The 16,289-nt window shown below is 35.8% G+C and overlaps 1 non-coding gene across 1 annotated transcript; it reads left to right on the top strand.

The window, feature by feature from the left end:
• The first annotated feature begins 398 nt into the window (after positions 1–398).
• On the top strand, positions 399–513 carry LOC136377750 (U5 spliceosomal RNA). Its single transcript, XR_010746384.1, has one exon. It is a non-coding gene; the product is annotated as a U5 spliceosomal RNA (small nuclear RNA).
• Positions 514–16,289: the final 15,776 nt, after the last annotated feature.

The following is a 16,289-nucleotide window of genomic DNA, read 5'->3' as shown; positions in this document are numbered from 1 at the left end:
AGTCCACAGGATGTGACACAACTTTCAGATGTCAAACTTAATTGAATTTATAAAAAATTATGGAATTATCAAGAAAGAACTTGTCAAAGAACTTACAGTTTTTAGATTTCTGTCTTTCAATTATTTTTCAGTTAATTGACATTGTATTGTGAACCCAATCTCTTAGTTCAGTGATATAAAACTCCTCCAGGACAGATGATTTACTGTACTGCTTAATACCTGATGAAAATATACCAAAATACAGTAAAATCTGTTCCTATTTTAATGTAAAATTTTGTTACTATGTTTTTGTCAGCATTAATGAGTGAAATCTAATGGAGACATACTGTGAACTCTTATTTATAAAAAATTCAAAAATTAGTAAACAATTTACTAATTTGTGGCAATAAGTTTAGAACATACTTTGGTTTTTCTTCAGGTCGCATAAATCTTTGGCCTTTTACTAAAGATTTCCATGAAGTGTAACAGTTCTGAGTCTTGACTCAATTTTTTGAAGCCTTGTTTTGAGAGACATGATCTCATTGTTATTAAAAAAAGAGGACGTTAAAATAAGTTTAGAACAAATATAAACATAATAGATATTTATAGGTGATGATACTACTTACAGATTAAATTGTCATTTTATAGCTGTAATATTGTACAATAACATATATTCATAATGATGCCATGACAGATTCTAAAGTTGTTCCTTTAGTGCTCTCTACATTATGAAGTATTAAATTATGTTTTGTGTAATTGGAATTAATTAATATTTTCTAATAATTTGAAATTGATAAATAGATATTTTGGAGAAATGGGCATTTCTTATTTAGTTAAATAACAATGGTAGTGACGAGGGATGGCTATCTGGGTAATTAGAAATGACCTTTTAAAAATAAGTTAACTTCTATATGGATTGATTATTAGCACTGAGGAAAATATTCTGACCCAAGATCAGAGCCCTGGATCCCAACACATCATTTTGCAAGAAGGAAAGATTGGTCATAAAGAAGAATAGAAATGCAATTACTGTTTTGCAAAATCTATCTCTTTTCCCAGAAAACTAATTCAAAGCCAGCATCTAATGAAGGGGAGCTAGAGCATTAACTAACTCTACACATGAAGAACAGGACGTTTTTTCATTTTCTGAGTACTAGTGTGTTTATCCTAATTATGTTTTGCTTAGATTACTGACATTAGTCTGAGGGTCCTGAGGACTCAGCAGGTGGCTATGGAAGAAGGTGGGGCAGCAATATCCCCGACAACAGAAGAAAGCCAAGCTTGGGCTCGAAACATGTCCAAAAATTTATATTTCAGAAATCCCAACACATCCAGGTGACTGTGTTTATATTTTCTGTTTTGTTGTATGCCTTAGGCTACCTGAGGGACAGCGCTTGTACATTTCTGATTGAGAAGTGTATATCCTGCCTCTTGAGCTGCTACTGCCTTTGTCCTAATTAGACTGGCGATAAACCACTTGGAGTCTAGGGGATTCCTTCTGGGTTAATTACAGGACTGTGAGCAGCTTTGCAAGAGGAGTAAAGCAAGTTCAATTTCAGTCAAGATGTGTGGTTAATGCATGATTACCTGTGCAGAGGCCAAAAGGCTGTTCTTTGCTGATGCCTCTCCCCTTCACCATTGAGCCTGGTCTGAATATCCAGTACCTGCACCTGCTTTCTCCTCTATTCTTCACTAGACTGTAGGCTCCTTGTGGACAAGGCTTGTGCCATAATTTTCTGTACTGCAAAACTAGTAGTTTATTAGTTGCAGAGCAAAAAAAAAAAAAAAAAAAAGGAAAATTAAAGTGGTCCTGATTGGATACATGTAACAGTTTCCTGTGTTTGACATTATTAATTTCACACACACACACACACACACACACACACACACACACACGCATTAGTGCTTAAAAGAGTTTTTTCTTGATATTTTAAAGAAAGGGATGACATAGATTATGATGATTGGCCAGAGAGAATTTTCCATGCATCAGAAATGTTTGTGAATTAAAGGAAATAACAAAGTTTGTATGAGTCAAGAGGCATAAGCTGCTTTTGCTGATGTTCAAGACAACTTAGGGTACTTTAGGGTACTTTGCAAGGTTCTGTAGAAGGAATGTGAAGATGAGTAAAAAGAGGACCTGCCATCAAAAACATTTACATCTACTGGGGGAAGGAGATATGAACACAAATTATTATTCAAGGAAAGAATTAAAGGAGGATGGTTGCTGAAGAGGTGAATAAGGGCTAAACATGAACTACTAATGGAGGGAATAAACTATAATGTTTGTATTGCAACACTGATAGTCTGTTAAGGAGGCAAGTATGTTCTATTCAAGCAAAGAGGTAAAGACATGTCTTGGGTTAGAGCAGAAACTATATAGTGAGGATTAGGGTTATTGGTAGGTATGAATTTCATGGAGCAGTCACCAAAGAGTTACTTTTTGGTGGATATGGTTTGAAAGAAAATATCATTATTTATTAAAATTGCTTGTTTAAAAGAAGTTTCCCTGTTAATTCTGATCTTATAGATGGTAGAGACTATTGTTATTTTGCTGGGTTTTTTTTAAAGACTATTACTGTTTTGCTCACCATTGTATTCTCCCAAAGCTAATACAGGTCATAATACTTAGACTGGTACTCAATAAATGTTTATTGGGTGAATGAGTAAAGTGTTGATACTATAAGTATTCTAGAAAAACTTTTGAATTTAAATATAAACTTTTAACAAGTTTGATTCTTCTTGAATGTATCTTTCATGTGTTCATATTCACTAGTAACTTATTCTGTATAGAACATCATGAAGGTATAGGGGGTTACAAAGAATTGTCTTTCAAAGGAGGAGTTCATAGATAACCTTATTAGCAAGAGAAGCCAGATAGATGCCATGCTTTGTGTGAATAAAACACAGAGTAAACTGAGCTGTTTCCCTAATGTCAACATATTGTTCAACATTTTGAAATTGTTAATAAATAGTTCCCCTTCAAACTGTGATCACATATTTTTCACCCAAACACTATGGCTCAATCTGCATTTGTCAATGAAGGCAAGGTTATGCAATCTCAATTACACTGCTCACAAAAATTAGGGGATATTTCAAAATGAATATGAAGTGATAAAAAGTGAAGCATTTGATTTCTTTTTTTATTAAACCAGAACATCAGTAAAGCAAACAACAAGTCAGAGAAAGTTTTTGATTATGCAAATGAGATGCAAACTCAATTATCATGATTGAGTAGCAAGTGACATATTGGAGGGGGGGAACAGAAGCATGCCAAACTGGATGAGAGTGCCACACATTCACTGTTCAGTAGGGTATATGGTCACCCAAGACTGCCAAAACACACTGACAGTGATGGGGCATGGACAGGATCAGATTGTCCAACAGTTCTTATAGATCCTCTGGGGGAAGGAGACATGAACACAAATTATTATTCAAGGAAAGAATTAAAGGAGGATGGTTGCTGAAGAGGTGAATAGTTGTCTTGCTCCAGGACAACTTCCAGCTCAAGAAGTATTGTGGGAGACATTGGATGGTTTTCCAGATGTCTTCCCAGTTCATCCCAAGCATGTTCAACAGGATTCAGGTCTGGAGAACATGAAGGCCAGCCCATATGTTCAAATCCTGCCTCCTGAAGCATGTTGTCCACAGGATGCACACAGTGGGGCCTTGCATTATTGTCCATGAAAAGAAAGTTGTTTCCAAGTGCTCCAGCATAGGGTACACTATAGGGTGCAGGGCCTCATCTCGATATCTGACAGCAATCAGTGATCCATTTCTGATAATGTGGAGGTCAGTACAACCACCAATGCTAATGCCAGCCCACACTATGATTCATTCCACCACCACCAAGGGAGTCCCTTTCTCGCATGAAACATGGATTCTCCTATTTCCTTTGTTCACACCAGATCAGGACACAATGATTGTCAGGCTGCAGACTGTGACTTATCAGAGAAGAAGACAGTTGACCACTCATCACGGGTCCAATGATGATGCTCAGCAGCCTACCTTCTATGGGTTCTATGATGTTCAGCAGATAAAATGATGTATATCATTAATTGCCCAGCAATAAAATAATGCATATCATTAGTTGCCCAGCATGCAGTTCAACACGATGGAACCTATTTCATATGGTCTGGGTGCATATCTGTTGTCTAGTGGCAGCAAAACACTGTCCTACAGCTCTGTTGCATTGCTGCACCTGTTCCTTCTTGCCAGTAAGGTCAAGTAGCAGTCATTTCTTGCTGTTGTGATAGATGGGCAACTCTGCTCTTGTCTTCTTCGTACTGTGCCAGTCTCTTGAAAGCAATTCCACAGTCTGCTAATAAAACTTTGGGATGATCCAAGTGCTGTTGCCACTGTCGTCTGTGTCTTACCAGCTTCAAGATGTCCTATGGCTCTCCAGGCTTTGCATTCGGGCAAATAACAATACAACATATCAGAATTTCTGGGATGCAGCAAAAGCAATAAGAAGAGGGAAGTTCATATCACTACAGGCCTATATGAACAAACAAGAGAGAGCCCAAGTAAGCCACTTAACTTCACATCTTAAGGAACTAAAAAAAGAAGAACAAAGACAACCCAAAACCAGCAGAAGAAAGGAAATACTAAAAATCAGAGCAGTAATAAATGAAATAGAGAACAGAAAAACTATAGAAAAAATTAATAAAACAAGGAACTGGTTCTTTGGAAAGGTCAACAGAATTGACAAACCCTTGGCAAGACTCACCAAGGAAAAAAGAGAAAGGACTCATATAAACAAAATCCAAAATGAAAAAGGAGAAATCACCACGGATGGCGTAGATATGCAAAGAATTATTGTAGAATACTATGAGAAACTGTATGCCACCAAATTCAACAATCTAGAAGAAATGTATAAATTCCTAGAAAAATGCAATCTTCCTAGACTGAGCCATGAAGAAGCAGAAAGCCTAAACAGACCCATAAGCAGGGAGGAAATAGAAACAACTATTAAAAACCTCCCCAAAAATAAAAATTCAAGGCCAGATGGCTATACTAGTGAATTCTACCGAACATTCAAAGAAGACTTGGTTCCTGTTCTACTCAAAGTCTTCCAAAAAATTGAAGAAGAAGCAATACTGTCAAACACAGTTTATGAGGCCAACATAACCCTCATACCAAAACCTGGCAAGGACAACACAAAAAAAGAAAACTACAGACCAGTATTTCTAATGAATACAGATGCTAAAATACTAAACAAAATACTAGCAAATCGAATACACAACACATTAAAAAAATAATTCATCATGATCAAGTGGCATTCATCCCAGAATCACAAGGATGGTTCAACATATGTAAAATGGTTAACATAATACATCATATCAACAAAACAAGGCACAAAAACCATATGATCTTATCAATAGATGCAGAATAGGTATTCAATAAAATACATCATTTTATGTTTAAAATACTTAACAAAATGGGTATAGAAGGAAAATATCTCAACATAATAAAGGCCATTTATGATAAACCATCAGCTAACATCATATTAAATGGCATAAAACTGAGGACTTTTCCCCTAAAATCAGGAACAAGACAAGGTTGTCCACTCTCTCCACTCTTATTCAACGTAGTGCTGGAAGTTCTAGCCAGAGTAATCAGACTTGAGAAAGAAATAAAAGGCGTATTGGGAAAGAAGAAGTAAAGGTTTCACTTTTCACAGATGATATGATCCTGTACATCAAAAACCCTAAAGACTCCACAAAAAGACTACAACAAACAATAAACCAATGCAATAAGGTTGCAGGATACAAAATTAATATACAAAAGTCCATTGCCTTCCTATATGCCAACAATGAAACATCAGAAAACGAGCTCCAAAAAACAATCCCCTTTATGGTTGCAACAAAAAAATAAAATAAAATACCTAGAAATAAACATAACAAAGAATGTAAAGGACCTATATAATGAAAACTATAAAGCATTGTTAGGGAAATTGAAAAAGATATAATGAAATGGAAAAATATTGCTTATTCTTGGATAGGAAGAATAAATATAGTCAAAATGACTATATTACCCAAAGTGGTATACACATTTAATGCAATTCCCATCAAAATTCCAATGTTGTTTTTTAAAGAAATGGAACAAAAATATCATCGGGTTTATATGGAACTGTAAAACACCCCAAATAGCCAGAGAAATCCTAAGGAAAAAGAACGAAGCTTGGGGCATTATAATACCTGACTTCAAATTATATTATAGAGCCACGATAATCAAAACAGCATGGTATTGGCAGAAAAATAGACACTCAGACCAATGAAACAGGATGGAAAGCCCAGAAATAAAACCACATGTATATGGTCAAATCATTTTTTTATAAAGGGCCCAACAACACACAATGAAGAAAAGAAAGCCTCTTTAACAAATAGTGCTGGGAAAACTGGAAAACCACATGCAAAAGAATGAAACTCGACTACGGTTTGTCCCCTTGTACTAAAATTAATTCAAAATGGGTCAAAGACCTAAATATAAATATAAGACCTGAAACAATAAATTACATAGAGGAAAACATAGGTACTAAACTCATGGTCCTTGATTACAAAGAGCACTTTATGATTTTTACTCCAAAGGCAAGGGAAGTGAAGGCAAAGATAATTGAATGGGACTACATCAAACTAAGAAGCTTTTGCACAGCATAAGAGACTGAAAACAAAACAAACAGCCAACTAAATGAGAGATAATATTTTCAAACAACAGCTCAGATAAGGGCCTAATTTCCAAAATATACAAAGAACTTATAAAACTCAACAACAAACAAGCAAACAATCCAATAAAAAAAATGGGAAGTGGACATGAACAGTCACTTCTCCCAGGAAGAAATACAAATGGCCAACTGTCTTTGTTTCTTCCTAAAATAATGAAAATTTAGAGATAAAAATAGAAAAAAATAATTAGTTTAAACTATTCTAAAGACACCAAGGCAGGACAATGGCCTTAAATTAAACCTATGGTTTCTCAGGCTTCATATATTTTGCCATTAAATCTATAAATTTCTTCTTTGGAAAACAGAGCATTGTGTATTTTATTTATTATGCCATGCAAAATATTTTCTCTCTCTCTCTCTTTTCTTAATTTTTGCCATTGGATACAAACACAGCAAAACAGAAATAAGAGGGAGGATTATTTCTGATTTTATATTCAGGTGTTTCTCAATTTATAAATAATGTGGGTTTTCAAAATATCTGCAAGCTAATATTAATGTTAAATTCTCTAGGGAGCTGACTTTTTGTTTTCTGGGGAAGTGTGCTAAATATCTTTGTAAAGTACTTATCAATCCACTGATGTACCTGTTTTATAAGTATGAATTAGCTTATACTGTTGAGTAACTAGACATTTTGGGAAAACTGCAGACAGTATTGTCATTCTGCCCTTCAGTTTAAAAAGAAGCTGTCCTAGGTGCTGATATGTAACACTGCATGAGACCTGCATCTCACCTTTGATTGAAATCTCTGGTACTGTCACAACATAGAAATCAGAGTAAGAATTGGGATAAAGAATCTAAGACAATTTTCATGTTTATCTCAGTGATCTTGACTACTATTTCTAAACAGGGTAATGAGGTAGGGATCACTTAAGCAGAAGAACTCAAAAAAGAAGAACAGGCTAACTTGTGCAAAAGGTAAACAAGCCAAGACAACTATGAGTACCTCTGTCTCCTTACCTCAACCCAATTCTCTATTCTATTTTTATATTGTTCTTTCTATTAAAACATACCTGTTCTGTGTCTCTTTCTCTTACTTATTTGAAATGTTTTAAATTATTCCAAACATGCAGATTATTATTATATTTCATGTATTCATAGAGCCACTTATAAAAGAAGTATTATGAATAAAGAATAAAAAAAGAATTATAGCACTTTCAAGAGAACCCAATAAAAGTTTAGGAAGGCTAAATGCAGAACAAAGTATAGAGGACTGTCTGTTTTTCCCTGATAACCAAGAAATTGGTTATACAAATCAAGCTTTAATTGGTCTGTACTGATTTTTGCATAAAGAACATTTTGAAGTCACACCTGTGTTATATGGTAAAATTATTAAATGTCTTTATTAAAAATTTTTTCAGTAGTGATAGTTATACATATATTTTCTACCTTAGTGTACCTTCTAAAATATATCAATTGTATTTGTACTTTTCCTTTTATTGTGTAGATAGATTTAAGTTTTACTATTAGTAATAAAAGTTTGAACCTGCAGATGATGAAAAAATAAAGGAAAATAAACTAGGTGTGTTAGGAGTAGCAAAGTAGTTTGTTTATTTGGTAAGAGTTCAGAGTCATGAAGTTCTCATGTTTGAAAAACAAAAACAAAAATAACCCTTATTTCTCTCTCCTCTCCCTCAGAATTCCTTAATTGTTATTCTAAAATTCCTACAAATGTCCCAGAAAAGTAAATAAGTTAGACTCCTTCTGTTATTAACATGTCTAGCCATCAGATTCTTTCCTGAAAGTTATGGTAGGTTGGGTAAAACCTGAGTGATTGCATACTTGAGGCAGAGAAAATAATCATTAAATGAGACAGAAGAGTTGATCAAAGGCAGGGCCTGGTCCTTGGGAACAAAATTTATTTACTTCACATACTTTTTATTTTCCAGGCTAGGAATTTCTCTGCTTCTCTACTTTAAGGCTCAGACCAGCTTACTGAGAGCTTCATTAAATGTTAGAAAAATTTTTGATTTAGAATGGTGATCCATGTTTGAACACAGCTGGCAAATGGAGAATCTGCTGGGGAAATGCAATTTCTAAAAATCCATTATGAATGATTTTTTAAGTTCTGTACAATAGATCAATACAGGGTCTTTTCAGTAGAATATTTACTACTTTTATATTTAGTATATTCAATAGTATATTTAAATGGATAATCAAGCAGTTTAATTTCAAATTATGTTCTCTCTGACATAAGTATGTATGTTTTTCTATTTTGCATGCTATCTGTATAATGTAGTGACATAAGATGAAGGCTTTGGAGTTTTATATCCTGCATTCAGATGTAGATATTGCCACTTATTAGAACTGTGGTTTTCGGCAAGATGCTTAATTGTAGCAGGCCACAGTTTTTTCCTCTTTACAACAGTAATAGTATAGTATATTTTATGGAAGATTGTTACCATGATTAAATAAGGTAGTGCCTGGAACAGAGCAAGCATATAGTAGCACCTATAATTATTGTTCTTTGTTAGCTGTCTCTGCTAACTTGTGATATTCTGTGACAATAAGGTAATATATTTTGTGGATCTAGACTTACATAATCTGAAGGTCAAAACTAGAGTGTGTTCAGAGACAGTATGGAAAAACTGTGCACTGGTATTTGTGGCAATCCAGGAACCAAGCCACTTCAGTTGAGGGCCATTCCCAGAGGTCAACTCAGGGGAATAAATCCTTTGGTCCTGAAGGTATTAGAGCCTGGCGTTCATTACAGTCTGCCCTGTGTGCCACTCAAACCCACCTGTTTTATATGTCAGGTTATCACCATCTGGAGTAGTTGGTTTGTCTTTATATCTGAGGAAATTTATATGAATGAAGGTTACCAGCATGAACTAGAGCCCTTGTACTTATAGCTGCTTTCAAGACCACAACACATCATCTCCCTGCTAGGCCTCCCATTTTAGATATCCTCTTCCAATGGCTGGGGTGACTCAAATTATCATTCCTAAGGGATCTGGGCCCTTGGTTGTTTTTCTATTCTTATTTATTTACCATCAAATCAGGGAAAGGATTATGAAGAATTTTTTCAGTGGCTTATCTGGGTGCCAAACATATTCCTCCTTGTCCTTATAGTATAATTTCAGTCCTATATTCTCTTAATCAGATTCAGTTTCTCCTGCCATAAGTCTAAAGTAACCAGATAACAATTATATTTTAAGATTTCATGATACTTTCATCATATGTCTTCATAGAAGCAGCCCCCCCCCCATAGGAACCAGAAGTCATGAGCTCACTGTTGCACATCCACTATTGTGAAGTAGTTTTTATGGCCTAAGATGAAATTATGTGGGTTAGGAGGGCAAATTTATAACTAGAATTGTGTTGGTCCAATTAAAATTAAGTACTGCCCTTTCCAGAGTAAAAGTTCAATGTAATCAAGTGCTACCTAGTGGCTCGTTGATCTTCTTGAAAGATGTTGTTGTATCAAGTACTCAGCACTGGCACCTGTTACTGGCAGGTTGGACATTTAAGCAGGAGCAGTACCTTGATCAGTTGTGGTAAATAAGAGTCCATGCTACTGGGTCCATGCATAATCTCCATCTCAACCACAATTGGTCAAATTTTACTCTTTACTGGGTTATTTAATGCTACTTCCATGTGAATGCTTTCTGGTGAGCCTCAGTGTGCAACACAGAATATTCCACAGTTTGAGCCTCTTCTCTATCTCTCTTTGACCCCGATTTTTCAATTTTTTTCTTTTTACAGGCTCCTGAAAAACTAGCGAAGCTGTTCACCACTGTTCATGAGTCCATGTGTATTCTCACCATGGGCCACTTCTCTTTCCACACAAAGTGGATGACCAGGTAACCTATCTCAAATTTTGCCCATTGGGAGGATTTTCCTTCATGGTTGTGTTTCAGTGCCATGTTGAGTGGGACTGTGTAGCATAGTCCATATTTGTGGACTTTCACACACTGAGACACTCACATACTGAGATAACCTGTCCATATACTAAGTCACTTAGTCCATATTTTTTCCTGCTTTCTTGGTTGTCTATAAGGAATATCTTTCAATGAGAATAGAAACACACACAGCTAAGTCTTGAACAACACAGGAATTAAGGGTGCTGGCACCTAATGCAGTTGAAAAATCTGTGTATAATATTTGACTCCCTCAAAACCTAGTCATTCGTTGGTATCTGCAAGGGATTGGTTCCAGGAATCCCCTGCAGATGCCAAAGTCCGTGGATACTCAAGTATCTTATATAAAATGGCATAGCACAATTGCATACAGTCAGCCCTATATATCTATAACCTCCCAGCCATGGATCAAAAACAGCACAGGTATTTATTGAAAAATATTCACATGTAAGTGGACCCATGCAGTTCAAACCTGAGTTGTTCAAAGTCAACCGTATATCTTGTCTCTCTGTCTTACACACGCGCGTGCGCGCGCGCACACATACACACACACACACACACACACACACTGAGGAAGAGACACTGCTGCAATGGTAATGGATAACAAATGTCTAGGCCACATACTTACGCAGCTCACTTGTGCCCTGTGACCTTGTTCATGCCTGATAATCCCAGATATACCATTTCCATTTTATAGTGAATTGCTATTGGGCTTATTAAATCTCATGATTTGATGTGTTGGAGAGAACGCAGCTCATGATTGGTAGTTCAGTAATCTACTAGGATCTCTCTGGCTTTTGTAGGGGTGAACTAAACGAGATAAATTAAATATGGATATGATAAAATAAATTAAATATGGACTGTTGCCCCTGCATCATTGACATTTTTAAGGGTAATACTAATCTCTGCATTTCCCAAGATGTGATAATGTCTTTTATTTACCTTCTTTCCTTACCCACTATAATAGCTCTTATCAGGCTAAGAAATAAACATGGAGGTTATGCCAACACTACATATGTTCATTCAAATTATACACTTGAAGATTGAGAAAGAACATTACTAGGTGAATCCATGGGCCCAAGTAGGTTTTTCTGATGAAGGTCTATGAGAATCATCACCATATTCATTTGGCATAATGTAGTTGGGTCTAAACCTCATAGAGACCTGGTCTTTCCTTCAGGCAATGGGACTTGGATTTGTGTATTGGCTCAGACCCAGAAACTGGGCAAGAGATTTATCATTTTATTGGGGAGGATATCCTCAATCTCCAGATTATCTACCCATGATTTCTTTTGCTTGTATAAATTAAACATTGTCTGTTGAGGAAAGTGCATCTATTTAACCTCTAGGAACTGATTTTTATTTACCATCTCCATAGCTCTCTCTAAATTGCTTCATATTTGCCACTCCAACATTATAGCTTATCATGATGCTTGTACCTATCTTGTTTATGATAGGTAAATGCTAGTACCTAACTTCAGTTATTTTGGTATCCTATTATTGTCATTGTTGTTAAAGCCTAGTTCTGTAGCATCCCTGGCCTACAGAAGATAGCCACCACTGAAATGCTCAGCGATGCCTTTGAGAAACATATGGTATTTTTTTTTTTTATCTCATTAGTAAATTGGTGTGTCCTTCCATGAAACATTGTTGGCTGGTGAGTTTTATGTTTGATGTAGTATATCCACTCTAGCACATCTACTTCTCTGAGACTTATGATATCTTTCTCTATTATCTGCCAGGCTATCATTTTTTCCAAGCTTCAAAGAACCATGATAGCTTTGTGTTAATACTGCCTCCCATGGTTTTTGTTAGGTGTTAAATTTAATACCATAGGAGAGTGCTGCTATAGCAATAAATTCTTTCCTAGTTAAGTTTATACCTCCCCATTAATTTAACACCCACAGAAGCCAGTTCATAAGTAGTATCTCAGTTCCTGATGGTGCAGATATGTTGGTGGGTTCAATAGTTTCTTTAGCATATAGTCTCTTTCCTCTCTTACCATACCATACATTTACTCAGCTGGATTATGTTGTGACTTTACCCTTGTTCTGGAGGTCCATGGGGTTGTTTGTGGTAGATCTCAATGGAAGATGTACAGATTATTTTGGGAGTCAAAGACTTCTATATTGCCCTCAAGCAAGGTTGGGACACTAGCCACTAACAGGGAGGAGCAGGTAGAGAATTCAGGGAATCTGAGGATTCAATAGTTTTAAATGAATTAACCCTCATGTCCCTACTCCATGATTCACAGTCACAGTTCTATTTTTTTCCCTATTAAATCTTGACCTTGGCATAGCCAACCTACCTAAATTGAGAAATCGTCTCTGGAGTTCTGCCAGTCTCAAAATTAATTATTGGGTCTGGCACTCAGCTTTTTCTGCATTTGCTGCAAGAAGTGAGAATTTGTTTATCTGATGATATGGATCTCCTTTGTCTTTATACTTAGCCATTAATTTGTAATTAATCACCCTTAGCCTTTCATTGTCTTTGTCTACTGCATCAAGAGACCTCAGCAACTATTCTATTCCATAGTGCTAATCACTTCCTCTCCTCAACCTATCAAACAACATGAGACACTGTATGAATGCCTTAATTCCCTTCTGCTGGTATCCCACCCCAGTCCACCACTAGTGAATATTTTAACAGCTGGACTGCTGCAATACACCACAGGCTTTAAGTTTCCCACATAGCATTAATGATTAGGTTCTCAGAGCTAGTGTAATAGAGAAGATCTAGATAAAATAACTCAACTTAGAGTCACTTCCTCAGTGCTCCCTTTACACTGACTTTCTTAAGTCAGTTTCCCTAGGAGACAGACTATGAAACAAAGATATGGAACTTATCTTGGATTGGGTAGAAGGGGGAACTGAAATGGAATGCATTTGCAGCAGAAGGTTCAGCCAGTCTTACAGGAAGCTCTGATGCTGCGAAGGCCCTGTATTAAATCAACAGTGCTACGCATTTGAACACCTATGCGTTCAAATAATTACTACATCAATTAGTCATTGAATTTGGGCTGCCCCAAAATGAGGGGAAAAACCCTTTGGCCATAGGTCATACTCAGAATGACTTTCACAATAAATACAACACTCTCAGCAGTGAAAGAAATGAGTGAGTCAGTCCTGAAGGGGATATCTGTGTGGCACACCACAGCTATACCATACAGTATCTTTCCATTGATTCAGAGGATAAACTTGGATGAGAGGATGAAGTATAAATATGATTAAAATTACATTGGTCCTAATTAAGGGTATACAGAATATATAAACTCTCTGGGATTACTCCTTTTATATTCTTATTCCTACGAAGGCACAGAAGTATAGCTGAAGACTTATTCACTGAATACTTTTTTAAAATTATTTTTTAAATGTTTAAATAAAATTAGCAGACTGGTTTCTGGGTGCAAAAATAGTCTCTCTGATTTTCTGCAGCATTCTTCTGGGTCGTTGTTTTTGAGCTATTGTCAAAGCTTAAGTAAAGGATCTGGATTGAGTTGGAATGGGGGACAGAAAAATGCAGGTAAAGCCAGAGCCCGAATTTGTGTTTTTTGGGAAAGGGAGAAAACACTTACCTTCTTTTGTGAGAAGGAACATTAGGAAACTTAAATTTAGATACAAAGGCACTATATATTTTTACCTCTGTGGTTATTAGAGATATAAAAATATTTGTATACCTTCTTAATGTCTTCTTATTTTATTTCAATTGCAACACCACCTAGACTTGCCATAGCTCATTACCAACTGTATTTGTTGTGATTATTTATTCCCAGATGCTCTTTCAGGTAAGAGCTGGCTGGTGCTAAGCATGTATATATAACTTAGTATTCCATAAATAAAAACATAAGGCTTTTTAAAAACAATTAACTCCAATATTTAAATTTTTTACAGAGGGCACATATTATCATTATATAGAATGTGCTCTATCTTTCCTGAAAAAGTTAAATGTCTTTTTATTAGGCATTTTAAAATAATTTCTATATGGAATTTCTTTAAAAGCACCCTGTGATAAAGGGAAAGGATGAAATTGCAGCTCTGTTTAGTGACACATTAATTTTAATTTTAGTTATGTGTCACACCCATTTTGCATGCTTTGAAGCATCAGTAATTGACTTTCACCCAAGAATTAGAATCAAGAGAAGCTCCATTGTGTGAGGAGAATCACACTGGATCTAATATTCTAAAGGGAAAGGGAGGGAGGATGCTAATTAGGTAAGCATCTAAGTTTTGGTCTCATGCCACACTGCACAAATATCATTAAAATTTTAAATTCTCGATTTTACTACAGAACAAAGACATATTTGGAGTTATGTACAATCAGTGAGGTGAGAAGAACACCCAGAAAGTCACATCAATAATCAACTGAAAAAGTCTGTGGTGAGGATAAAGTCTGTGGTGATTGGAATGATTCAGAACTTACATAAAACTATTTATTTTGTGAATTTTCTTTTCTCAAGAAGTTAATGACCTCAAGTGAGCATTAATGAGGCCCCGTAACAAAATGGTAGCTCTGAGAATGGAACAGAGGTATATGGAATGAGAGAAATTGTAAAGTTAAGGAATGTAAGATGAGTCTGGGAAAAAACAATAGAGGAATCAGTGGTGAACTTGTAGTACCAGTCTGCATAAATAAAAGAATGTTGGTTTTGTTAGTGAGTACTGTGTGAGAAACTTTGAGAAGATTGCAGTTTAGTTCAGACGAATTTGAAATATTTATTTTGAGATGATAATGATCATTCAGACAAAGATAGTCAAAACACACATAGGCATTAATACAAAGTAGAGAAGCTAGATGAAGGTATATGGTTTGGTAGTTAGAAGAAAGGGAGATAAAACTCTGAAAAGAAGAAGAGAGACCAGGGAAAGATCTCATTAGGACTTGTTTCTAAGAACACTTACTGAAACTGATATCTCACTATAATTAGCCAAAACCAATAATGGTCCCAGACCTATGCGTAAAGAGCAGTCAGAAGCAAAGGCATCCACTCCCTCTATGCGCATGTGTTCTCTCATTTCTGCTTTTGACCCTCTCTCTGCACCTTTCTTTTTTTGAAAGTATGTTTTCACTGCTAAAGTTATACAAAGTTTAAAAATTGACTGGTTAGAACTTGATGTTGCTTTCTTTTTAAAATGCCAAAACCAATATGACAGTCTCCATGATTCAACTTCCACTTCCCAAGAAAGAAAACTTGATTGACCTAGCTTCTGTCATGTGACCATGCTAGTCAAAATAGATGTGCCCAGAGAGGCTCGAGTGGGCTGTATTGTCATGGAGGTTTATGGAATGATTTAAAGAAAGGCAATGTGGTTATTGGCTTCATATAGAGCAGGTAGGTTGGGGGAAATTAAGGTTTTATACAAATATTATTCATACCTCAAAAAAAAAAAAAAAGAAATTTAAGTAGACTTCTGAGATTGGAACCAGACATCAGGAGGCTGAAGATGAATAGACTCATGAGAAAGTGCAAAGAGCAGGTCTCCTCTATGCTTTGAAAGAGTTGGTGGAGGCAACAGTAACCTTGAAAATATGACAACATTGAAGGAAAGTAGAAGGTTATCCTGTTTGTTTTCTTCATTTACAATAAGGTAAAATGTAAACACGCTTATTGCTTAGGTTGGATGGACCCAGTATATTAAAATAATGGAACACAAAATCAACACTAAAAAAGAATGAACTACTTTTACATGTGTATCTCAAAAATATTATGTAGAGCAAAAGAAAGACACAAAAGA

The sequence above is a fragment of the Saccopteryx leptura genome, chromosome 6 (genome assembly GCF_036850995.1).
Source record: "Saccopteryx leptura isolate mSacLep1 chromosome 6, mSacLep1_pri_phased_curated, whole genome shotgun sequence".
NCBI classification, from domain to species: Eukaryota; Metazoa; Chordata; class Mammalia; order Chiroptera; family Emballonuridae; genus Saccopteryx; species Saccopteryx leptura.
The sequence above is the reverse complement of the archived record's forward strand: the minus strand, read 5'-3'. Positions and strand labels throughout refer to the sequence as shown.